The 24,533-nt window shown below is 38.0% G+C and overlaps 1 protein-coding gene across 7 annotated transcripts in view; it reads right to left on the minus strand.

Annotated features, from left to right (window-relative positions):
• Positions 1 to 24,533, minus strand: part of PRUNE2 (prune homolog 2 with BCH domain) — a 246,346-nt gene that overhangs the window by 85,699 nt on the left and 136,114 nt on the right. The window lies entirely within an intron of this gene.

The following is a 24,533-nucleotide window of genomic DNA, read 5'->3' on the forward strand; positions in this document are numbered from 1 at the left end:
AAAAAAAAAAAAAAGACTATTCTGAGGATTCATGGGATTTATCTGATTTACAGAAAGTATTTTACAAAATTTGGCATGGGAATTGGTTATTCATATTACAATTTTTCCCCTTATATCCTTTATAATATATATGAACTTTTAAATAATAATCACACACATTTTTAAGTCATGTAAGTGATTCACATGTATCATTCCTAGATGTGAGAGGACAAAGGAAGTCACACAAAGTTAAATATGAAGCAGTCATTTCAAAAATGAGCTAGGATACAGATACTGAGTCAGGCAATGCTGATCTCATTAACCAACTCTTTATCCTTAATTCCAAATTAGACTCAATGCACAAGCTTCCATTTTCCACTACACATATGACAGCTTTTAAAGCATTAAAAAAAATGTGTAGTGATTTTTCCTTCAGCTTAAATCATATGATTCGAGCCTTTGTCATCATTTCCACCGTTTCACTGCCAACTGTCATATAACCGTCAATGGATTTTACTCCTGACGCTAATATGTTCCATTTAGGTCCAGCATTCTGGGCCATGCACATAATCCAAAACACTTGTCTGGCTTACAAATTACAAATGAAACATATTGAGGAAGGCTTTTAGTAAATGAAACAAATCATTTTCTAATGTCATGGACAAGCAACTGCCAGATTTATTATGTCTGAAATTTTTTTCTTCCCGCAGAAAATACAAAAATCAAGTGATTAGGTATCATCCATAGGTAGGATTCTTATAGATAAAAGTCATTACCAAGCTTAGAACAAAAGCTTGTACAGTTTCATTTTTGAGAACAGTGAGTCTTGGAAACACAGTTTGACAATCCATAACTACCTTGTAAGCACAGTGGCCAGCATGGATTGCTGAGTTACTGAAATTTAAGAGTATGGTTTGACATTTATACTCTGCATGGATTTATTTCTAGGCTGAGGACTATTTTTTTAATCAAGATATAAGAAAAATGCTGAGGTATGTATGCAAATGTTCTAACTGAAAGATTTATGATTTATGCTACCAAAATTCCATTATGATGCTTAAAATATTCAGCAATAATAAAGTCTGATAATTTTGACAGGAAAATGATTTATGAGAACACAAAATGCATAAATTAAGAGATTTTATTTATTCTGTTTTTTTGTGTGTGTGTACCCTTTAATTGGTAAGCAAAGATATTTCCCATGTTTTACCAGATGCGATTTTTTAAAAACTCTATTTTTATATTTATAAGCTAGCCACAGTAGTTTAGTAGTGGAAACTGCACTGGCTCATTAAAAATATATTATACATCATATTTTGAAAATAGAGTCAGATAGTACATGCTATCATTCTTTATAGCTAAAGCAAAAGCCCTTTTGTGAAAGATTTTATGAAAATTAAAAATATTACAATACATAAATGAATATATAACACATATATACATATCAATATTGAACCAATAGTACATTGACTAACAGTTTAATAAAGCACTCCTTCTTCATTAGGTACTTTGTTAAATGCTTTGCATCATCTCATTTAAGATGCCCTGATAAGGTGGGTAACATCCTCTTCGTTTTGCATTGAGAAAATGCAGTCTCTGGGAGGTTACATAACTGATGTATGTCACAGCTCATCCTTGTGATAAATAGGACTCGAACCCAGGTTAGTCTGACTTCAGAGCCCATGTTCTAAGCTCTGTGTTATTCTTGAATGGGAAAATTTTCATCACCAAAGATATTATGAATTAATTCCATTTTTAATTTAATAAAAAGCTTTTTGTCACTCCCATGATAAGTATTGTTTCTCCCTTGTCATTATACACAAGCAAGCCACATCCTGGATTTTAACAAACTCTAACAATAATGTGCTGCTTAAAAATTTTGATGATCCAATATTATGTTTTATGATCAACTTCTACTTTCTCATTTACTCTATAAAATATCAATATAGGTTGACCATTAACTATATCTATAAAGCTAAAATTGAAAACTTGCCCAAAGAAACTATATAAAGAAGAATGCTGTAATATTCTTGCAGCAATATGTACTTTTAAGAAGTGTGCATGTACACACAGTAAACAAAAAAGCAGGAGAACTGGCATAATCACTGGTCACCCAGAATTTCCCATGTACCATAGTTTTTCTTGCTTCAATAACTTAGACACCCAGCATGGAAGAATCTCACTCTACCAGTCAGTATGTAAAAATCTCGCCATCTAAGGATGCTCTCAACATTACTTTTCAAAAGCCCAGAGAAAAACCAGGAATTAGGATTGCAGGAGGCAGGTAAGGAGACAAAAGACGTTATTTTTTACCCTGAGTGATTTGGCATATTAATAGAAAAAGCCTATAGTATCACGTCATTTCAAGCAAAGTCCTCTTGTAAAGGTACTACGATCAAAGACAAAATTAAGTATCAATCTGCAGATGCTTCAATTTAGGTCAAGTATGTCATAAGTATTACAGGAGAACCCAAAGTCTTTTAAGCTATCCTCTTTTCAAGGTCATCATTTGGGTTTAAGAATTCAAAGCTAGAGCACATGTTTATTGAAAACTGAGAATCACTGTTTTCATGTTATGGGAAGAATATCTGTCACTACCTGTAACCATATCATTAATGAAGAGAGAGAGACAGGGGAAGAGTGTATGGGGAGATAATTCATCTGAAAGCACAGGCTTTGGTTAAGCATTTCTTGAAATGAAATGCGCTGCTTTCAGATCAACCTGAAATTAACCGAGTTGAAGTCCTGCCCCATCCCCACTGTCTCCATCATCAAGAGAACCGATGTTACACCAACAGGGAGTTGCCCTGGAAAAAGATGCTTTATATATACTGTACTTCATAGAAGAGTGGTCCTAGGCAGATTCTCCCAACTAGTTAATAGTAGATTGAATACTTACATGTGGGGAGGTTCACAACCAATTAAAGACAAATAAGTCACCATCTCATTAACTAGCTCAGGCTAATTTACATTTTCTTTAAGAAAAGGCCCATAACCATCACAAGTTTTTAATACAGTATGGATTTAAGGACTCAGTGAGAAAAGGGCTACACTGTTGTTCCTTCCAAAGTTCCCTTTTTTGTTTATTTCTGTTTATAAGGATTTCTATATGGGAATGAATAACTTAGGACCCATGTGTAATGGCAAATCCATTCATTAGGCTTTATTTTTGAAGTGGCAGAACCTGGGCAACATGCTAGCTACCTAATAATAATAATAATAATAATAATAATAATAATAATAATAAATAGTAATAATAATAAATTATTTCCATAATTGTGTATGGATGTTTTTTTAAAAATCCTTATTGGCTTGTTTCAAGCCATGAGCCTGAACACTTATGTCTTTATTTATTTTCCTTTGTAAAAATAAATCATGTAGTTTGAACAATACTTCAAGAAAGCAGGAGACCTTTCTTCCTCTCTGGGTGCCCCTTTCTGATTTATGGAAACCACCAGTCAAGTCTCCCGAGTGCTTGCTGTACATGTACACACACGCACTTCTGATTTTTCTAAGCTGTGTCAATATTAACCTGACCAAATGAAGATCACACTGTCTCTTTTGTTCCTCACTCTCCTCACATGGGGAGCACAATATGGCTCTTGTCAGAGGTGCTTCATCATTTTGGCTCAAGGAAATTGCCAGTACAGTTTGGGATTCGTTCTTCATGGGCAGATATCCTGATGGGTCTAATGAAGCCTTTCTGCTGACAACTCATTTGCTAAAAATACCCAGCCATCACCATGCTTAAGTGGGGAATATGGTTGTGTCCCCATTTGCTATCAACCCAATGAAAGTAATTTTTTTGAAGTCTAAAAAAAAATCTATATATCAAGTCACACACCTCTCACCACTCATATCCACACAGATATGTGATCTTGCTAGCTTCCATTTGCTCACTGATAAACTTTATGACATTCTTAAATTGGAATATAATAGGGTAAACACCAATCTTAGAGCACACATGCAGAGCCAACAGTCTGTGTGTGCCATTTGTTGCAATCTAAGCTAATTACCAGAACCCCCTCCTGAAAACAGATATACTCTGGGGTTTGTGGTTTTATTTTCATTTGGAGAAACCTGCATGTGGGGAGCTTAAGGAATTCTTTTTCAGGTAAGTACACTGTACTGTCGTGACTCTCTAGGTCTCAAGTCAGAAGAACTTCACTCAAATTGACTTAAGTAATGAGAAAGGAAGTTGGAAGGATCTGGGGAGCATTCTCGAAAAAGCAAAGGAAAAACTGAGGGACAAGCTGAGAGGAGGACAGGGGTTTCCAGGGCTGGGTGGGCCACCCAGCTTCTCCGTCCTCTTTTCATTCTCCTCTTCTGCAGCCAACTAGTGTTCTCCATGTGGTGGGAAACATGGGTGGCTGCAGCTCCCGTGTATACCTTTCCATTTTAGTCATGGCCCTCTTGGTCTAGAGTCTGAAAACCCTGGAGAAAAAATTCAGGTTGTTCCCATTTGGTTTGCTAGCCCTGCACCAAGGAATTGAGGTGTATTGGGAAGACCACAAAATACAGACATGGTACATGTTATAACAAGACTGATGGGTAAGAATCAGTTCCCAGAAGAGGGATGCTGAGCAGATAAACCCACAGGTGTGCACCCTAGATATCAAGCACAAAGAACTAACACGCATGCACACACATGTATGTGCACGAGCACACATGCGTATGCACCCACACTCTAACACCCCCCCACACACACATGCATCATATAATTTTCCAAGTTCCCATTTGCTCTCCAGCCAACCAAGGCCAGTCATGGGAAGAGAGATGATGCTTGGGAAGATAACTTCGGGGAAATAATTTAGTTAACTTTCATTGGGGTGGCAGTCTGCACCCAATTAAGAAGTATATTATAAAGAGGAATGATAAAACAAATCTATAAAAGTATTAAGTTTATAAAATGAAAATTATGCTTAATCTATCAAACATATACAGTGCTATCTAATCAATCCAGAAAAAAAGAGGCCAAGCCTTCTTAATCTTTATTCCTTCAAGGTCAAGGTGAGGAATTCTCTTTTTGGCTCTTGAAGTCTTCAGATATTCAAATCTTCACCATAACTGTCAAACTTTCATTAGTATTTGCACCATACATATAAGACATTGAAATGTTTAAAATACAAATTAGAAGGATCTACAGGCCCTTACTATAATGCACAGAATTAGAGTTAACTCTGCTGGAACAGGAGTTGTATTTATATGTTTTCATTTTATATAGGAGTTATTTATAAAAAGGCTTTAAGCAGCCCAAATATGGAAGAAAGTCAGAATTCATGACAGGTAAAAAGAAGTAACTTTACAGCATGGTTTCTCAACTTTGGCACTATTGCCATTTGGGGCTGGGTCACTCTCTATTGTAGGGACTCTCCTTGCATTGTAGGATGTTTAGCAGTATCCCTTGCCTCTATCCACTAGATGCCAATAACAAACCTCCTCCCCTAGTTGTGACAATCAAATATGTCTCCAGACATTGTCAAATGTTCCCTGAGGGGCAAAAACACCCTAATTAAGAACCACTGCATTAGAGAATTGCTTTAGAGAATAACAGTATGAGAATCTTGCAAACTTAAAAGATAATTCATATCACATACAACTTTTAAAGAAACATTATGACATAAATAAAACAAGATACATCATTAATTCTGCCTGGTTTAAGAGGTAAGAAAACTTTTTTAAAAATCAGAAATGGGGAGCATTTACATGAATACTTAGCACTAACTGGCCAAATATTTCCTTTGTCTAAGCTGGCAAAAATTTAAATTTTCCATCAATTGTCTCTTAGTTTATAGTGGTATGTTTATAAAATAAATAGCATTTTGATTCTCTTAAGTAAAGAAAAAAGTAGAATGATTTAGAAGAGATAGTCATCTACTAAAATATCTACTTCTTGTTCCAGGAAAATGAGGTTTTTGTAGGTATTCTCCAGAGCTTTGTTAGTCTCAAAAAATTGTATTAATTTTTGACCTGGATTGTATTAATCCAAGTCAGTTAAAAGTAAATAAGGCACTTTAAAACAGCAAACTTTAGGGCCGGCTGAGTGGCACGTTGGTTAAGAGCTGGCTTGGGATGCCAGAGGGCCCCGGTTCGGATCCCACATATGAGGACCAGTGACACTGCCCTCTACAGCTAAGATGCTGAACAACAGCTCAACCTGGAGCTGGGCTGCCATGAGTCGACGCTCGACGGCATAGGCTGCAGCCCCTGCTGCAGTGGGTTGCCATGGGCTACCGTGTGTAGCCAGCAGCCAGCGTGAGCAGCCAGCAGCCACTGTGAGCTGCCGTCCAGAAGCCGGCGACTGATCTGCCTCGCCCAGGAAGAGCACAATGATGGTGCCAACTTGGGCCAGTGAAACAACATCCTCCACAACTAGACTGAAGAACAAAAGGACAGCAACTTATCTGTTCCCCTTACCCCAATTCCCCAGCACTATTCCCATCCCCCAATTCCCCAATAAAAATCTATAAAAAAAAAACCAAATAAACCTAGCAAACTTTATATTTGGGATTCCTGAAAATGACATCCTTATATATTTTAACTAAAAAAAAAATGTGGTAATCCCAAATATGGCAGATATTTGAGGGCAATGCAATTTATGCCTGGGGCATTGCAAATGTTCAGTGAATGGCTAGCATCCTTGCCTGATAACCGGCTACATGGAAAAAAATCATCAAAATCCATTTCTGAGCCTGAATTATCTGAACCTGTATGTCTGTATCACTGGTTCTCAACCCTGGCTGTACCTTAGAATAACCCAAGGAGCTATAAAATACACACACACACACACACACACACAAATCTTGGACACCACCCCATGAGATATCAATTTAACTGGTGTAAGAATGGGGCCTGGGCATCGTATATTTTTTCAGACAGTTCCAGCTATTAGTCTAATGTGCAGCTAAGGTGGAGAACAGTGGTCATATTGATATAAAGAAACATTTCCAATTCATGCTGTGTAGACACAGTGTCTACATCAGTGATTCTTATTTCCATTGTCTAATCATTAAGTGAACTTTTATGGTCACTGGGGAAAAGTCAAGTGCCAAATACGTAAGTTCACATCTTGTCTTTCTAAAAACTGGCTGTAACTCCCCCCCAAATAAGCAGATAATAAAATGTAGTAATTAAAAGCATGAGTTTTGAAATCTGACAGCCCAGGATTCAAATCCCAGCTCCACGCCCTGTTACCTCGGCACCTTTAGATAACTTCCTTGATTATGCAAGCTTTAGTTCCTTCATCTGAAAAACGAGGATAAGTACCTACTTTATAAAATGATATAATCTATAAAATGCTTTGTCTACCATCTCTGACAGTCAGCCCTCTATGCATGGCAGTCCCGGCCCCCCGGCCCCACCATAATAGCAGCAGCAGTACCAACCGCTACAACTATATTAACAGTGAATTTATCTGTTAATTAGAAAGTATACATCCTTAGGTACAGTTTAGAGATTATCTTTTTACCTCATGTATGTTAGAAAGACCCCTGCTAAAGCTTCCTTATTCCTTATACCGCTGCGAAAACAAGCAACCAAGTTCTTCACAGTCTCTGGCTAGCAGGCCCAAATAGCTTAAGAATGCGCAGCACTTAGGTTGCGTAGTTTGTGTGTGTCTGTTTTTTTCCTAGGGCTTGAGATGCCCATTAGTGAGGCTCTAAGAGCATCTATCTTTCCTAATCTCGGCTTCTGGTATGCCCCTTGAAGACAGCATCTCCTGACATGGACTGAATAAGGCAGAAGTGGATTTCCAGTGACCATCAGTCCTGGAGCCAAGGCTCATGGTTTAAAAGCCTCCATGTGTGTCTGTCTTAATCTGTTTCCCTGCTTTTCTCCATTATTCTCAACTCTGTTTTCACTCTCAGCCTAAGAGACCACCAACAATGCCAATTCTCCCCTATTCAAAGGTCCCTGCTGAACACACTGATGCCTCATCCCCAGCACTGATGACTGAGCAGAAACTTCTATAGAGAAATGCTGTGCACATATCTGTAAGTTGGGACACTCCGCGGGTGAACAGCATTCTTCCATTCAGAGATGCATCTTCTGCATCAAATGTGGAGAATCTGGATTAGGCCGAGGTTGCCTTGCTTGCAGTGCAGTGCCCTTCTACCTGCTCCCCTCTCAAATCCTGCCTATCTCTCTCCAGGCTCCCTCCTCCTCATGGAGTGCATCCTTTAAACTCTAGTTTCTCTAAGCTCCATCCGTGCCTCCATTGGCAGCACATGCTCTAGGCCAGTGCTTTCTAACTCGTGATGATCCTTGTGTCTCAAACTATAGGGTCGTCGGGAAAGTCATGACGCATTTTTCGCATTGAAAAACATAGAAAAATACATCATGATTTTCCCGATGACCCAATAGTTGGTAAGCAGAGAGCAGAGGGGGGATGGCTTCTGTGCTCTCTGAAGAATCTTCTTACCAAGGTGCTAAAAGTCTCTAAATGAATATACTGTTCAGTAAAAACAACTGAAAATCACCAGCACTGCTTAGAGTCTGGATAAAACAGACTGCTTCACATTTCAAGGCAGATGTTAGACACAGCATATAAACTGCTGGCCACAAGTACTTTTTTTATTATTAAATTATTTTTTATTATGAAATACACATTTTTTATAATTAGTTTAAGCTGTACAACACAGTGCAATAGTTATACTTTTTACCCCTCGAAGTGACAACTCCCCTCCCCCAATCCGCCGCTCCATTTCCCCCCAATATCATACATATCTATTACAAATCCCTTGACTCCACTCCCACACTATACTCCATGTCCCATGACTATCTATCTATCTATCTATCTATCTATCTATCTCTCTCTCTCTCTCTCTCTCTCTCTCCCTCTCTCTCTCTCTATATATATATATTCACTTATAGTTGACATAGAATATTATACAACTTCAGCTTCAGGTGTACAGTGCCGTGATCAAGCCTCTTCCCCATCCATGATGCAAGACATGTGACCACCTGACACCCTACAAAATATTCACAACATTATCAATTACATTCCTCGAACTGTCCCCCATGTCCCCATGGCAACACTGCAGCTGCATATTTATGCTGTCCAGCTCCCTCCCTCTCTCCCTCATCCCCACCCCCCAACCAACAGCCATCAGCTGCACCCCCACATCTCTGAGACCGCCTCTGTTCACTTCCCTCGCCCATTCAGTTTTTTAGATTCCACATATAAGTGAAATCATATGGTATTTCTCTTTCTCCGACTGACTTATTTCACTTAACATAATAGTCTTTAAGTCCATCCATATCGTCCCAAGTGTTACAAATTCATTCTTCTTTATGGCAGAGTAATATTCCATTGTATACATGTACCACAGTTTCTTAATCCAGTCATCTACCGATGGGCATTTCGGTTGTTTCCAAGTCTTGGCTATTGTGAATAGCGCTGCAATGAACATAGGGGTGCATATATTTTTTTCGAATTAGCGTCTTGGGTTTCTCTGGATAGATACCCAAGAGTGGAATTGCTGGGTCATACGGTAGTTCCCGCTGCCCCTCTGAGCTGAGAAGTGAGACAGGCTTCAGGGCAGCTTCCTGCACCGTGCCTAGTCCTCCACCTGGCAAGGGGGAGAGAGGAGATCTACAAAAATACTTCTCAAGGTAGATTTGGACTTTTGCTTCTCTTCTCCATCTCTGTCATTTTATTAATTTTAAGGTTTTGTTTTTTTTTCCCTTTTCTGAAAGTGGCTAGGCAGCTGGCTAGCTGGGGAAATAACAGTAAAGTCATTTTCCTACCTGTGAGAGAGACCACTCTTCTATGTGACTGAGTATGCCACAGGTATGGGTCTGTGGGAAAGGCCAGGAAGCAAGCCTTTGCCTCCCGCATGGCTGGGCTCAGCCGCCCCGAGCACCATCCCAACGCACATACAGTAGCACTGCCCCAACCTCTGAAAAACAGGCAGCAACATCTTTAAGAACTAAAATACTGTGGGCCAACAGGGCTTGTTCCAAACGGGAAACCTCTGACTTTGTTTCTTGACTATATAGTTTCTCTGGAATCACCATAAAACCACAGCTTTTTCTTTAGGTTTTGAAGAGCCTAAGTAGATGAGGTGACATCTAAGGTGATTAAAATCCTTACCTACAATGTTTTGGGATAATCCTATGAACTCTGTACAATATCAGAGGTCAGATAACTCGTTGATTTGCCCCTGTATTTAAATGATTTCTTACCCAGCATCATAAGATGTAGTGAGTGTCATTTTGTTCTTTTAGGGTTTTGGTTGTTATTTTGTGATTGATAAAGTCATTTTTGTTCTTAAAGTGGTCTGTGTCTAAAAATTTTTAGGTTTTTTTCTTTCTGAAAAACAGGTAACATGAATGATTTGAATAATCTGGTATCTAAAAGCTAGTTTGATTATCAAAGAAAAGTGTTTATTGAAGGCCTTCTGTGTAGGGGATTCAGGCTAAGTACTATTGAATGAAATGGTAAATCAAGTCAAAGCATCAGAAAAACAAGTTGATTTGTCCCTGTTTCCAGATGATCTCCCTTCTTCACATCAAAATGAGGGGGTACGGTGGTGTTTGTAAGGTCCCCACAAATTCTGATATTCATGATTTAATAATTCTAAGATGAAAGGATGTTGAAAAGCTAGAGTCTATCAGGGGCAGAGGAGAAGGTGATAAAATGTTTACATTTTAAAACTATTGAACCTATAAGAGAAAAGATGGTAATAAAGTGAAGCAATGAAGACCTCTGGCTCTGAAATGAGGCAGACTCCACTTCGATTCTCAGCTATGTCATTTATAGTTTCATAACTTTCAGTAAGTTACTTAGCCTCCAAGCCTCAATTTCTACATCTGAAAATAAGAATAATAATATCTATTTTATAGTTTATTGAGAGGACTAAATGAGATAGTTCATATAAAACGCTAGCACAGTGCTTGGACTATTGTAAATACTCAATACTCAATTTATAATAGAAAGAAGAGTTTAGTTTGTCATAGACAAATGCATTTTTGTCTGTCCATCATTCGTTCCTTTGGGGAGAAGTCCCCCTCACTTCATGTGGCTGATGTGGGGCTGTCTTTACCCCCAAACTGAGTTTTAGGTGTGGCAGGTGACTCAGGCCTAGCCAAACTATCCTTCTTCCTCTTGGCCTCATAATGGCTTCAGGAATAAAATGTGATCTGACATAGGCCAATCAGAGCCTTCAGAGTAGTCTTGTGACACCCTCTCTTCCTTTGAGATTCTGAGATCCAAGGGTTCCATAAGTTCGGAGCTGCCCATAGCCATTTTGGGAAATCATGGAGAGGGCTACCTAAGAAATAAGCCAACACTGAGAAACAAAGAGACAAGAGGTGGAGGAAAAGAGATAAGCTCTGATGACATCGTTTGACTTGGAATCCAAGAGTATCACAAACTAGTTCTACCCGGGATTATCACTTAACAGAGTGATTAGTCCCCTGTTTTCCTTAAGCAAATTTGAGTGGAGTTTCTGTCACAACCAAAGAAAAATGAACAGAGAGACAAATCTACAACTTATGAAAACCTACTAAGTGGTTATAATAATAGCAGTAGGCATTTGCTGAAGCAGAGGCTGCTTCAAGAGAAAATCTTTTCTTCTAAATTATTACCTTTTATATTTCAGAAACAGAGCCCCTCTTCTAATTAAAGTTAGTTTACTTTTTCCTCATTACTCATAGCTGATGGAATGCTTCATGGTGGCTGAATATTAAGTCACCAAGACACCAAAAGAATTGGGGGAGCATATCAGCTGGACTCCTAGAAGTCAAGGACAGAGAAATAGCAGAAATACTGAAAATATGACCATGGGAGACTTTAGGATCACTTGTTAGGCTGTAACCAGCCTAGGAAGCTACCATTGAACAAAAGCTAACATGCAAAGCAGAAACTTAACATCAGTGATTTTTCAAAAACTGGGAAAGTGAAATACAGATCATAAAGCAATTAGTCATAACCTCAAGCAAACACACAGGTAGAATTAAGAGTCTTTGGGAAACATTATAATAGTTAACAATTGTTTCTTACATTAGAGATCTTAAACTTAAGATAACATGTTTAGAAAGCTTCAGATTTAGTGATCATCTTATGGCATATTGTTATTTGTTTACCCTTTATAAAGTAATCAAAATTTCAAAATAAGGCTAAAGAAAAGATTTCATAAAGAAAAGTCTGGTTATTATAAAAACTCAGTAACTCAGACTAATTTGTACATTTGCAACAGGCTAATGCAAAAAATGGGAGAAGATATAAACAGCTGAAAATTTGATTAGAGCATTTGAAACAATGTCTTTTTAAATTATATATTTAAAACATGCCAAATATGTTATTAGTCTTTTCTATTATGTACTATTAATTAATATCATTATTATATTAAATTGGTAATTTATTTAACCTTGTTTTTCCTTAATGATCCCTTTAATCCTATTATATTACATAAAAATTAACTTCAGGTCAATCTATGTAGATTAGCATAATTTATGATTGAGCAGAATCTAAATTAGTGAGTTTTAACTGTCTTTTAGTTATTAAGAACATACAATTTAGGATGTAAATCACAGTATTTTAGAAGTCTAAAACTTAGTTCTTGTAATAGCTAAAAATTCATTGTTGTCATATTTTAAGTCTGTTATGTTTTGCAATTTTGAAAATTTTAAATTGAACTTCATAATGTTTTCAAATTCTTGTTCAACATGTATTATGAATGAGTACTTCTTGGAAAAAAAATAATGGTTCCTTTATAAAGTTATATTAATTACAGTTTCTCAAAAAAACAAAACAAAAATCTAAAAGTGTTCTGACACATAAGGAGAAAGTAAAAAATTATGTCTATAGAGCAATGTTGGCTTTTTTATGTATGATCAAATTAATCTTAATTGATATTTACCAAATCTCTGGCTGGTTAGTAAGATAAAAATTAGTGGTATTCATTTAATTGTTGAGGAAGTTGAGGCTCAAGAACCTTCAGGAATATTCCCAATATCACACATAGTTATTTGACGGTGGAACAGGAACTGGAGCCCATGTTATCTGAGCTTTGTTGTAGTATATGCCGTCTATTGTCATTTGTGATTAAATGCAAGATCTGATATGAACATAAAAGGAAACTAATTTAACTTAACATTGTCTTTCTTTTAATTACGTCTCGTTTTCACATTGTAATCTAAGGAGAAAATATCAGAAACCACATTTGGATAGTTACTGAAACTCCTTGGCAGCCGTGTGGCTTAGTAGGTTGTGTGCTTGAAAACTTTTAAGAGAGAATTTTTCTGTAAGTTGTTTTTCAGAAATAGTATAAGCACTGTGGTGGCAAGCATGTGAGAGACTTCATGTTATCTGTGAGTGAAACATATACACACTGTGAAATTAGGCCAAACGTTACATGATGTGCCTTATGCTATAGATAATTCCTGGTCTGATACCTAAAAAGAAGGGAAGTTCTGGTGTTAACCCCTAGAAAAACAACAAAATGAGAAGGAAGTTGCTACGTGATTTATGAGTGGCTTCATTCTTGTGCTTTCTAGAATTCCAGCTTTTGAATATGGCAGCAGAGGAGTCTAAATACAAACAATTATAGTGTTACCAAGTGCCCCAATAGAGGTTCTGAGCACCACAAGCCTTCCTAACCTCCATATTGACCCAGGAAAGGTCACATGTGTGGCACAGCATCATACTCTAGGGAAAGGCGTAAAGTAGTAAATAGAAACTACCCCTATTTCTTTCTCACAAAGTTTAGCTGCCATCAACAGCAGCCTGGGTCTTTTCATGTAGAGCTGTATCCCTCCTTGAGATAAAACTAAGAAACATGCTCATTTGTAGGCTTAATGTAAATAGAAGCACAAGGGCACACCTTGTGCCTTCTCTTCCTTATTTAAAGGTAAGAGTCTATAAGTAAACTGCCAGGTTGATGAGTCTAGGAATTATCAAGCTTTGGCAGTTGGTTGCCTCCAGCCCCATCCTTTCTTGAAAGGGGCACAGATGATCACTCAAACCAAGCTCAATATTGAATCATGGGCAGTGCTTGACTTTACCACTAAAATCAGCGAGAGCAGACATATAAATTGCTGCCGGGCAACCCGTAAGGGTGTAGAGTGCAAGACCATACAAAAATATTACAGGTCCCATAGTCAGAAACCTCACCAGGAGCTATCTACTTTAGCAACATAGCCTCAGGTACAAATTTACATGCAATAATTCATATTCTACCAAATAAATCCCAGGCAAACAGAGTAATGCAAAAACACATTTCCTGCTGTCAAGAAAATTTCTGGCAAAATTAATCAACCATTCATCCATTCAGGCTCTTTGCATACCCTTTTGTCAAAGAGGGAATACTAAGAGATTTCTTTTCTCTTCCACGCACTCATTTCAATGAATTGAAGAATCCATCAAGCTTGAGTTGATTTATTGAACTGTCTCTTGGCTCAGCAGTACAACTACAGCAAATGAACTGGTAACTTCTCCTAAAACCATCAGTGATTCAATTCAACAATATCTGATTTATTTAACTCTTTGTAATTCCAGATTTAACTTATTATTGCATTTTAGCTCCAAGCATATTGATTTTCAGTCTATTTCTAAACAGCACACATTTTTAGATAAAACCTTGTACATTTGCATTCATTATTTAGCATTCTGATAGCACTAATCAAAGCATATAGATTCTAAGACTTCTTTCTTTTAGAGACTTTAAAAGTATATTAATATTAGGTAATTTATAAAAAGGATTTCTTTGAAGATCTGCAGCTTTTCTCTAAGGCAAACTGATCTGATAGTTAATTTAAACATTAGCTATCTATTAACTAAACATTAACTATTAACTAATGTTAACATGGGATGACCAGTCACTTTGGTTCAACGCACTAAAGACACATAGATTTCTTATTTTTGTATTTATTTTAATCATTCTACCAGGTGAGGAGAATCACTACGAGGAGATATTTAAGGCATAAACATTAGAGAAACCAAGCCAACTGTTTAAACAGGGGTTTTCTCACCAAACCTCGTCCACTGAGCCCCATGGAGCCCATTTATCACACACCAGCTTTGCATTTTTCTTTGTAAAGATATACGACCTTTGCCTATTAGATTTCATTAACGGGGCACCATACAAGGCTCTTTTGCACATGGCAGGATAGAAAGCGCAACATCCTCGCCTGAAGGATTTGCGGGAACAAGCTCATCTTCAATCTTTGTCCCTGGGAGGCACTTTTAACACCTGCCAACCACAGCACTATCATCAGAAAAACATTTAGAGATTTATCTTCGGGCTGGTAATTATAAGAGATAATTTGTTTGGAGTATGGATAAAGTTGGTCTAGCATAAACAAACTAGAGGCTCAAATTACATGACGAACATCATTAACTATTGATTTAACCACTGCGGGTCTGCAAGCTCACTGACACTCTCTGAAGGTGGCAGGTTCTTAAGTGACAACTTTGGTCAAAAAATTCATGGTTGTTGAGGGATACATTTCAGGGCATGCTCAGAGTCATCCTGGCTTTCAGCATTTTCCTTCTTTTGAGGATCCAACTCCAGGTAACCTCTGTTTAGACCTCTGAACATTAAGAATTGTAGATTGTCATATTTTAGAATTCAAGTTACTTTGGGAAGGGGGCCAGCTGAGTGGCGCATTGGTTAAGAGCTGGCTTGGGATGCCAGAGGGCCCCAGTTCAGATCCCACTTATGAGGGCCAGTGACACTGCCCTCTACAGCTAAGATGCTGAACAACAGCTCAACCTGGAGCTGGGCCCGTGAGACGCCAGCGATGGCGTAGGCTGCAGCCCCTGCTGCATTGGGTTGCCATGGGCTACCGTGTGTAGCCGGCAGTCAGGCAGTCAGCGTGAGCAGCCCGCAGCTGCATTAATTGGCCGTCCAGAAGCCGGCGACTGATCTGCCTCGCCCGGGAAGAGGGCAATGATGGTGCCAACTTGGGCCAGTGAAGCAAGGTCCTCCACAACTAGACTGAAGAACTAAAGGACAGCAACTTTTCTGTTCCCCTTCCCCGATTCCCCAATGCTGTTCCCATCCCCCAATTCCCCAATAAAAATCTTTAAAAAAAAATACTTTGGGAAGATACTTTTAGAGTGATGAAGTCAAAGGCATTATGTGTCATAGAACACATTTTACCTTTCACAGCCCTTTTCATATACTTTCATCAGAGCCTCACCGTTACCCGATACCAATGGGTAAAGGTGGCTTTTGAGCCCATTTTATAAGTGAGGAAACTGAGATATAGAGGAGCTAAGGGTTTAAGGACCTCAACCAAACTAAATTATAAGTGTATAATAAAAGGACATTCAAAGTGCTTTGAGGAACCAAGGGCAAAGTCATCCACCTCCTTGTCTTTAAGAAGATACCTGTAGGTACGGAGCTAAGATGTGACTTTGTATACAACCTTATTCTCCACACAGAACATCAGCACACAGAAATGAAACGAGGACCCAAGGGGTAAGAGAAAAATTTCATGGACAAATATACATAAGATATGAGAATACATGCTATATAGCTCCTGGTTGGGTTACAAGCTGTATCCAACACAGCTGTCTTTAAGTGTCTCACTGTGAAGAGTTACAGCCTCAACTACTCTCAGTTTAAAGCAGTGCCTATATACTCAGTAAGTACTCAATAAATGACACTACTAATATTCTTTGATGGCATCATTAATAATGGTAACAAAAAGCTCCACTGAGCCGTTCCCAAATATAGATCAATAATTTCTTACCAGAAATTCCTGGGGCCAGGGATATTTTGCAATTCAGGATTGTTTTTATTTGAGAAAGGTAATATGGAACATATAATGAACACTATGCTAGGTCAGCCCCCCTAAAACACACAAATATTTATGCAACATGTATATTGTGGGATAAAGATGATAAATATCAGGTTAGAGTTGCTATCAGAGATTTTCAAAAATCCTAGAGTTTTTCAGAGCATTTTGGATTTTAGAATTGCAGATGAGAGATTGTAGACCTGGATTAATTCTCAGTAAAATGTTAAATATTGACTATGCATTGCTCAGTAAAAAGACGAGAAATCACTCCCAGTTATATATTGAGACACATTTAGAATTAAGCATTGAAAGGTCATCTGGTTGAGCACCAATGTGAGTCAATTCAAAGGACAGAGCCAAAGGACATTAATGAAAAATCTCGTTAATATAAACTCTATTAATTAATTCAAATGGTAGACTGTCCAGATTTTATATTCGCTTTCTCAATGGAAACACTTAGTGGTACCCAAATGCTGCAAGACATGTTTTACTTGTTTAAAAATAATATTTTAGGGCCGGCTGAGTGGCGCGATGGTTAAGAACTCGCTTGGGATGCCAGAGGGCCCCGGTTCGGATCCCACATATGAGAGCCAGTGACACTGCCCTCCACAGCTAAGATGCTGAACAACAGCTCAACCTGGAGCTGGGCTGCCGTGAGTTGCTGGCGACGGCATAGGCTGCAGCCCCTGCTGCAGTGGGTTGCCATGGGCTACCGTCTACCGTATATAGCCAGCAGCCAGCATGAGCGGCCAGCAGCCGCAGTGAGCGGCCGTCCAGAAGCCGGCGACTGATCTGCCTCGCCTGGGAAGAGCGCAATGATGGTGCCAACTTGGGCCAGTGAAGCAGCGTCCTCCACAACTAGATTGAAGAACAGAACGACAGCAACTTGTCTGTTCCCCTTCCCCCAATTCCCCAGCACTGTTCCCATCCCCCCAATTACCCAATAAAAATCTTAAAAAAAAATAAATAATAAAAAAATAATATTTTAAAAATCTTTATATTTAAGTAAATGTTTTATAATAATTAAAATTAAAAATTTTCTATTTAGTTAGAAATCTCTCTTAGCTAGTGATCAAGGTAGCTATCTAAATTTCTTCTAGTTATGAAGTATCTGTTGGTTGATTCAAGTTTTTATGTTTCTGAAAGTTAGAACACTTATTTTTATTAAAAAAAATAATCTCTAATTCACATCTTACTTGTTTATATTGGATTTTTCTGAATTTTTCTCAATTGGTGAGGTTTGAAATCATACCAAATGAATTCATTCCTAGCACTGGAACCACATTAAGATTTCAAAGCAGATTTCTAGACAAGTCTTAATGGCTCAGGTTATACTCACAAAAATTTTAAAAATAATTTATTTATGTGCATGAACCAGAAAATTCCATTTATGTACAGTACATTTGCCAATCATATGCAAATATAGTCTATAGATGCATTGCAGCTGTAGGTAGTACTCATTTCTCCATTAGTTGAGTCTTTACATCAGATATGCTAATGCTAACAGTATTAGTTCTTAAATATCACAAGTCTGTATTTCTTGATTTGATTCTTCTCTAAACTACAATATTATATTGTGATGTCTTATGATATTATCAAAATTTGTTTGTTATAATCACAAAAAGAGTACCACAGAATAGATGCCAGAGAACAGCACCAGCTACAGATTCATGAACCAGAATACAGAGTCTGGAAAGTATATACAGGAGTTTAATATGCTATTTATGGCAGGGGTGGTACTTCAAACTCAGTGAGAAATAAGTGTTTTGACTAATAAATGGTGTTAGTATAATTGGTACATATCTGAAGAAAGAACGTTAAAATTAAATTCTAGAAGGGCTAAAGATCTAAATGTAAAAAAGTTAAAAATAAACTATTTGAAGAAAATCAAGGAGATTTTTTATTTAAAGTTGCAGAAAAAGAGTTTATTAAAAGTAAAAATACATTTCAAAGAAGCAGAAGCGGGCCCAAGCAGTAGAGAATGGCTCAAAGGCCATTATTAGAAAAGAAAGCACACTCCAAAGAGTTTGGAGCAGGCCCCAAGCAGAGGCAAGGCTCAAAATACTCAAAACGCAAGGAGGCTTTTTATATAATCCTGTACTTAGAAAGCTTATTAAACACCAAAACACTCAAAAATCACGAAGAAAAAGACAAACATTTACCTGCATAAAATTAAAAAAATTTTAAATTGTGTATTAACATAAACAAAGTAAAAAGATAAATGATGGACTGGAAAAACGATCTGTAGTACTTATGACAAGGAATTATTAATCCCCAACATACATCACCTTCCAAAAAATTCAATAAGGAAAAGGCAAGCAACCCAATTGAAAAATGGGCAAAAGAAATAAGCTTGCAATTAAGAGGGGAAAAAAAAGTAAATGGTTAATGAACATAAGAAAAAAGTTTCTATCTCACAAGAAATCAAGGAAAAAGCAAATTAAACAAAAATGAGATAACATTTTTACTATCAGATGTCTAAAATTTTAAAGGGAGAAAAAAATCTAGAGCTGCTAAGGATACAGGAAAACTGTTCTCTCAAATATAAGTTGGATTACAACAAAATTTTGAAAAATAATCTGACACTATTAATATTAAAAATAAACATAGCATATGAATCAACAATTCAATAGTGTTGAAAAACTATTCTATAAAATAAAAGAAATACTATGTAAAGATATATGCACGAGGATAGTTAATGCAGAATTGTTTCATCGTGTCAAAAAGTTGGAAACAGTTTGATTGTCCCTCTATGGGGACAGCCTCTCTCCATAAAAGGACAGTCATGCCTCATCCAACCACGGAAAGAAATATTATTTGAAGTTAAAAGACAGAGTTAGATATAAATCTTTACCTGACATATTAAGAGAAAAAGTAAAATTCCAGAATAATGTATATAGTATGATCTTATTGTTAACATCAATATAATTACTTATTCCATAATTACACACACACACACACACACACACACACACACACACATATATATATATAAATATACTTCCATCTATATGTATATAGGTCTGTATGCAATTGTGTAAATATAGCATTTGTTAACCTTATTTACCTTAGGGGAACATACTTGAGGGTGTAGAAGTGTAGAATAATTTACCTAGTGTTTCTTTATATTTTTATATCATTTTTCTTAATAAAACAAGCATGTATATTTTTGTAATTTAAAAGACAAGAGAAAATGAGAGAATAATAAAAAGAACTATGAGTTTCTTTCTGGTTTATAATGTAGAGTCTGGATCATCTGTTCAAGCTTGTCTAAGTGCACTAATAAGCACTTGTGGTTCTGAGAGTTAGCTGAGGTGCCTTCAGCAACTCATTTGTTAAACAGTCAGTTCCTTCTGAACGAAAGTCAAGTCATTATCTACTTGACAAAACTCTGTAGATACGTCTCCTATGCCAAGTTCAGAGGCTGTGTTATTCTAATCATTTATTCAATTAGCAAATATCCTTGTAAAACTTAAACTAGGCAAACCAAACATTCCAAGGTCAAAGCAATTAAGGGACTTGAAGCTAAAGTACTAGATAAGCGATAAGGGAAAATTCCTTCCAGGATAAAGGGTGGACCACAGAAGACTTCCATTAATAGGAGGTGCCTCACTGGTGATGGGCTGGACAGCAAGGGTCCAGGGATTTGGGAGATTACACAGATTACACAGGGGTTTGTCTACTCCAAGGGTGGGGCTGCCTTCTCCTGCCTCATTTCCATGTCTCTCCACAGCTGCTCCTATGGCCCCTCTTGCATACTCAGCCTTAAACTTATTCAACACCCCTATTCATCTCACTCTAAATTTTGTGGTGTGGATTGAATGTAAACTTGCAGAGATTGCTAATCTGAACGGTACAAAGGTAAATCTAGCATTGCCCTCTGAGTTCCCACAATGTTCTCCACATGGTGGATAATCTCTCTTCCCTTCCCTACACTACTCCTACACCTGCTATGAACCCCTGCTTGTTTAATCCTCCTTGGAAAAAAAGCCCCAACTCTTGAATCCCATCCCAATGTAGCTTGTAGCTCTCAGCACCATTCACCAAGGCTGTGTCTCACCCATCTGCCAGGGCTCCATACTGCTCAAACATGGACCTTGTTTGCAGAGAGCAGATTGAAGAATGCTACTATCATTCTATGCTTTGATGAGCCTCTGTAGTTGGCTCCTCACAGCTAGGTCAACTTCACCTAGAAGTGGCTGTCCTCTAGGAGAAGATCTCTGGTCAAGCCCCAGAATCTATCTACCCACCAAGTTGCCTTACGAAGACCATGCAGGCATTGCTTCAATGAGTCCTGATTTTGGCTAACAGGTCTACCTTGCAGCAAAGAGGAAAGAAATAGTAGTAGGTACCTCTTGTTTTTGTCTTCCCAGCACCTTTTCTTTCCTTCTGTTAACAGATCCCTCACTCTGGCCCTCAGAGATGGGCAGGTGATCCAAAGTGGACTAATCATAGTACCAGCATACTCTCACTGTCCCTGGTGACAGGCAAAGGGAAGGGGGCATGTGTCCCTACAAGCATCAATTAATCTCCTTCTGAGCATTGAGAGAGAAGCTCTTTTCTCTGACAGTGAAACTTTCCCAAGTGCACCGAGAGCAGGTGACAGCCCTTATGTCCATGGGAGAAGAAAGGAAGCAGAGCTAAGAGGTGGGAGAGATTCCATGGCTTAGTAATATGAGCCAGTGAAATCTTTCACACACACACCCCATTTTTTCTGCTAAACTAGAGTCAATTTAGTTTTCTGTCTTTAAAACCAGAGTCCTAACTAATGTAAAAGTTAATATTTATTAAGTCTTCATTGTGCCAGGAACTGTACTAGATTTTTTAAACATATTATCTCATTTTAATTTATCTCCCCCAACAATCCTATTATCGTCCCCATTTTATAGATGAGGAGACTGAGACTCAGAGGGAACTAGCAACCTGCCTAATGTCACACAGTCAGAGGAAGAGCATTAATTCAAACTCCGTTCTGTTTCACTCCAAAGCTCTGCCCTCTACTTGACTACATGGGCTTCTAGTAACAGAGCTGGTTCCTGGATGTGAGAAGGCAGGTTGTCTAAGGGAAGAAAATCAACTGGCTCCCTTAAGAAATGAATCCTTGCTTAAGGGTGACAAAAATCCTTTTGGGCAATTTCTCTTTGAAGACAACTCTGTTATCTTCTTTAATTCCTACCCTTGTTCCTTCAAACTCTTTACTTATCTCATAGTAGGAACTCTGGCCAAAGTTTAAACATTTCCTGTCACCAGGTATGCCTCATTTCCCTAGAATAATGAGAAGGAATCCTGATACTTGAGGGAGTACAATTGGTGCAAGTATTAGAAACTAAATGCCCGGCTTTGCCATAGAAGACAGCTTCACTTTCCCTGGAAAGGTATGCAGAGCCACTGAAGGGTTTTAACAAGGGAGCAAGGTGCAATCAGATTTGCATTGTAATGTGAAGGGCGGACTGGAGATGACTTGTACTGAAGATCAGAAAGCCAGTTAGATACATGGCCTAGAAGAGTCTCACTTTCAGGGCCCCAGCATGCAGGCTGTGCTCTGAGCAGGCGTATCCAATACCAGGGTAGAGTGGGGCTGAAATCCAGTCCATGATCTACTCACAAAACCATTCTGGAGGTTGAGCTCTATCAACTGAAGGAAGGGGTCTTGTCCTAATTGGCACAAAGGTGCCCACGGGCTAGTCACAGTCCTGATTGCTATACTCTGGGTAACTGAACTAAAGCAGTAGCAATGGGATTAGAGTGAAAGGGACAAGTTCATATTTGCCTTGTGAGTTTGAGGTGTTTCAGTGAAAACCAAGAGAGTTGTGTGATATCCCTCAAAAAGGTATCCTTATGTGTCTAGAAATTAATTAAAGGTAAGGTGTAATATAACTTGGAAGTTGCTAATGCATAACCAAAGGATAGTTTGTGGGAATGCAGATAAGATCGAGTCTGTGGCAAAATGTAATAAGCATAGAAATTCAGTGTTATTTTCTTAGCTGTACTAGGAGAGAAATGTAAAGTTTAAAGAAAGAATGATTGATGTTCAACAGAAGGTCTCTGCTGTATCCATTTGCCAGGCTTTTTTGACTCCCCACATTAGCCCACCTAAATCTAAACCCATAACATACACATAATGCGAAAGTTGAACTTTCCTTTTGCCTCACTAGTAGCCTCTTCTCATACACTCTGTTAAGCAGTCTGGATGGATATAAACAGCTGTTCTTTGCAAGAATGCTAGATATTCTTCACTGACAGATGGCTGCAATCCCCTAGGGCGCACGCGTGCACGTGTGTGCGCACACACACACACACACACACACACACACAGAAACCTTAGTAATAAGGTTGATAATGTTAATATTCATCAATGAAGTTACTAAAATTTAGAGTCGGGAGAAAGGCCTGGAATTGAAAACATACTTGAGTTAGTGTTTCTTCTGGACTCCATGCCTGCACAGATTTCATTCTGGATAGTTGCTGTGAACAAAAACACTTTGCATTTTGTATTTCACTTTTAAAGAGTAAGAGATAATCTGTCATAGTCAGATCACTAAATTATTGTTCTATATACCTCAGATTCCCTTCTGCTTTTGTCATAAGGAGTAGAAGAACTTTAAATTTGTATCTTTTTGGGAAGCATACCAGACAAACCCATAATGGAATGGGGCAGAGTGTTTGTTTGGTTTGTTTAAAACTCCGTATTTGGATAAAACTCTCATAGAAAATATTACTAGAAATTTTTACTGATCCCTCCAACCTCCAGCCAAATTGAATAACTAAATAGGTTGGTTAGATAATTATTGCGATAGAAAGAAAATAGGGATATCCGGGTCATATTCTTTACAAAACTCTATAAATCAGAAAACTGGTGGTGGTTTTCAAAGCAGTGGACTTTTCTCCTACTCAATTTAAATGTGGAGAACCATCAAATCTGGATCTCAGGAAAACACATGACACCATTAGAGGGCATCCATTGAAATTCCTTTTCTTCAAGAGATATGGATTTGTTGTGTTCTTCATAAAATCATGAGATTTTAGAATTAAAATGAGAGCAAAATTGAATGTTAGGTTTGAGATTGGCCCTAAAGGTCATTTTAGTTTAATCATCCACCCAATTATTAAATTTTTTATACTTCATTCTTCCAAGTATTTATGAAACCTGGGATTGAATACTTCTACAGGTGGGAAAGTGGTGACCATCTGAGATGGCTCACTCCATTTTTGGATAGTTCTATGAGTAGCCAAGCAGGACCTAGCATTTGCCCAGTGGCCTAGCAGGACCTAGCATTTACAATGAGAAGAACAGATAGCAAAGGGCAGGACTCTGAACAATGAGAAATAGAAGTGACGATTTCAGAATAACATTCCAAACAGAGCTCATCAACAGATGGATGCTCAACAGTGACTTCACCTATTTTGTGACCAGTATACACCAAGGCAGTAGAAAGCACCCACTTTGGCTGAAACCAGAGTTTCGATGTCAAGAACAGATCTCAGGGTCAGGATTGGTCAACATACAATGACCTTGGACAGTTTACTTAAGTTCTCTGTCCTCAGTTTCCTCATCTGTAAAACGAGAATTAAAAAAGTAATTACCTCATTGAGTCATTGTGAGAAATAAATGAATTAATATATCTGAAGCACTGGCCATACAGTGCAGTTATTTCTGTTAGAATGTGGCACATGCATCACTAAAAAATTCCTATGCAAAATCGCGCAGTAAAAACCACAGAAGTTATTTGAAAAATAGAGGTGGGGCACAACCCTCAAAACCTTCATTGGTGACATGAAAAAAGAGAGGAGCCCAATTAAAATGG

Source organism: Hipposideros armiger, unplaced genomic scaffold (assembly GCF_001890085.2).
Source record: "Hipposideros armiger isolate ML-2016 unplaced genomic scaffold, ASM189008v1 scaffold_124, whole genome shotgun sequence".
Classification (NCBI taxonomy): Eukaryota; Metazoa; Chordata; class Mammalia; order Chiroptera; family Hipposideridae; genus Hipposideros; species Hipposideros armiger.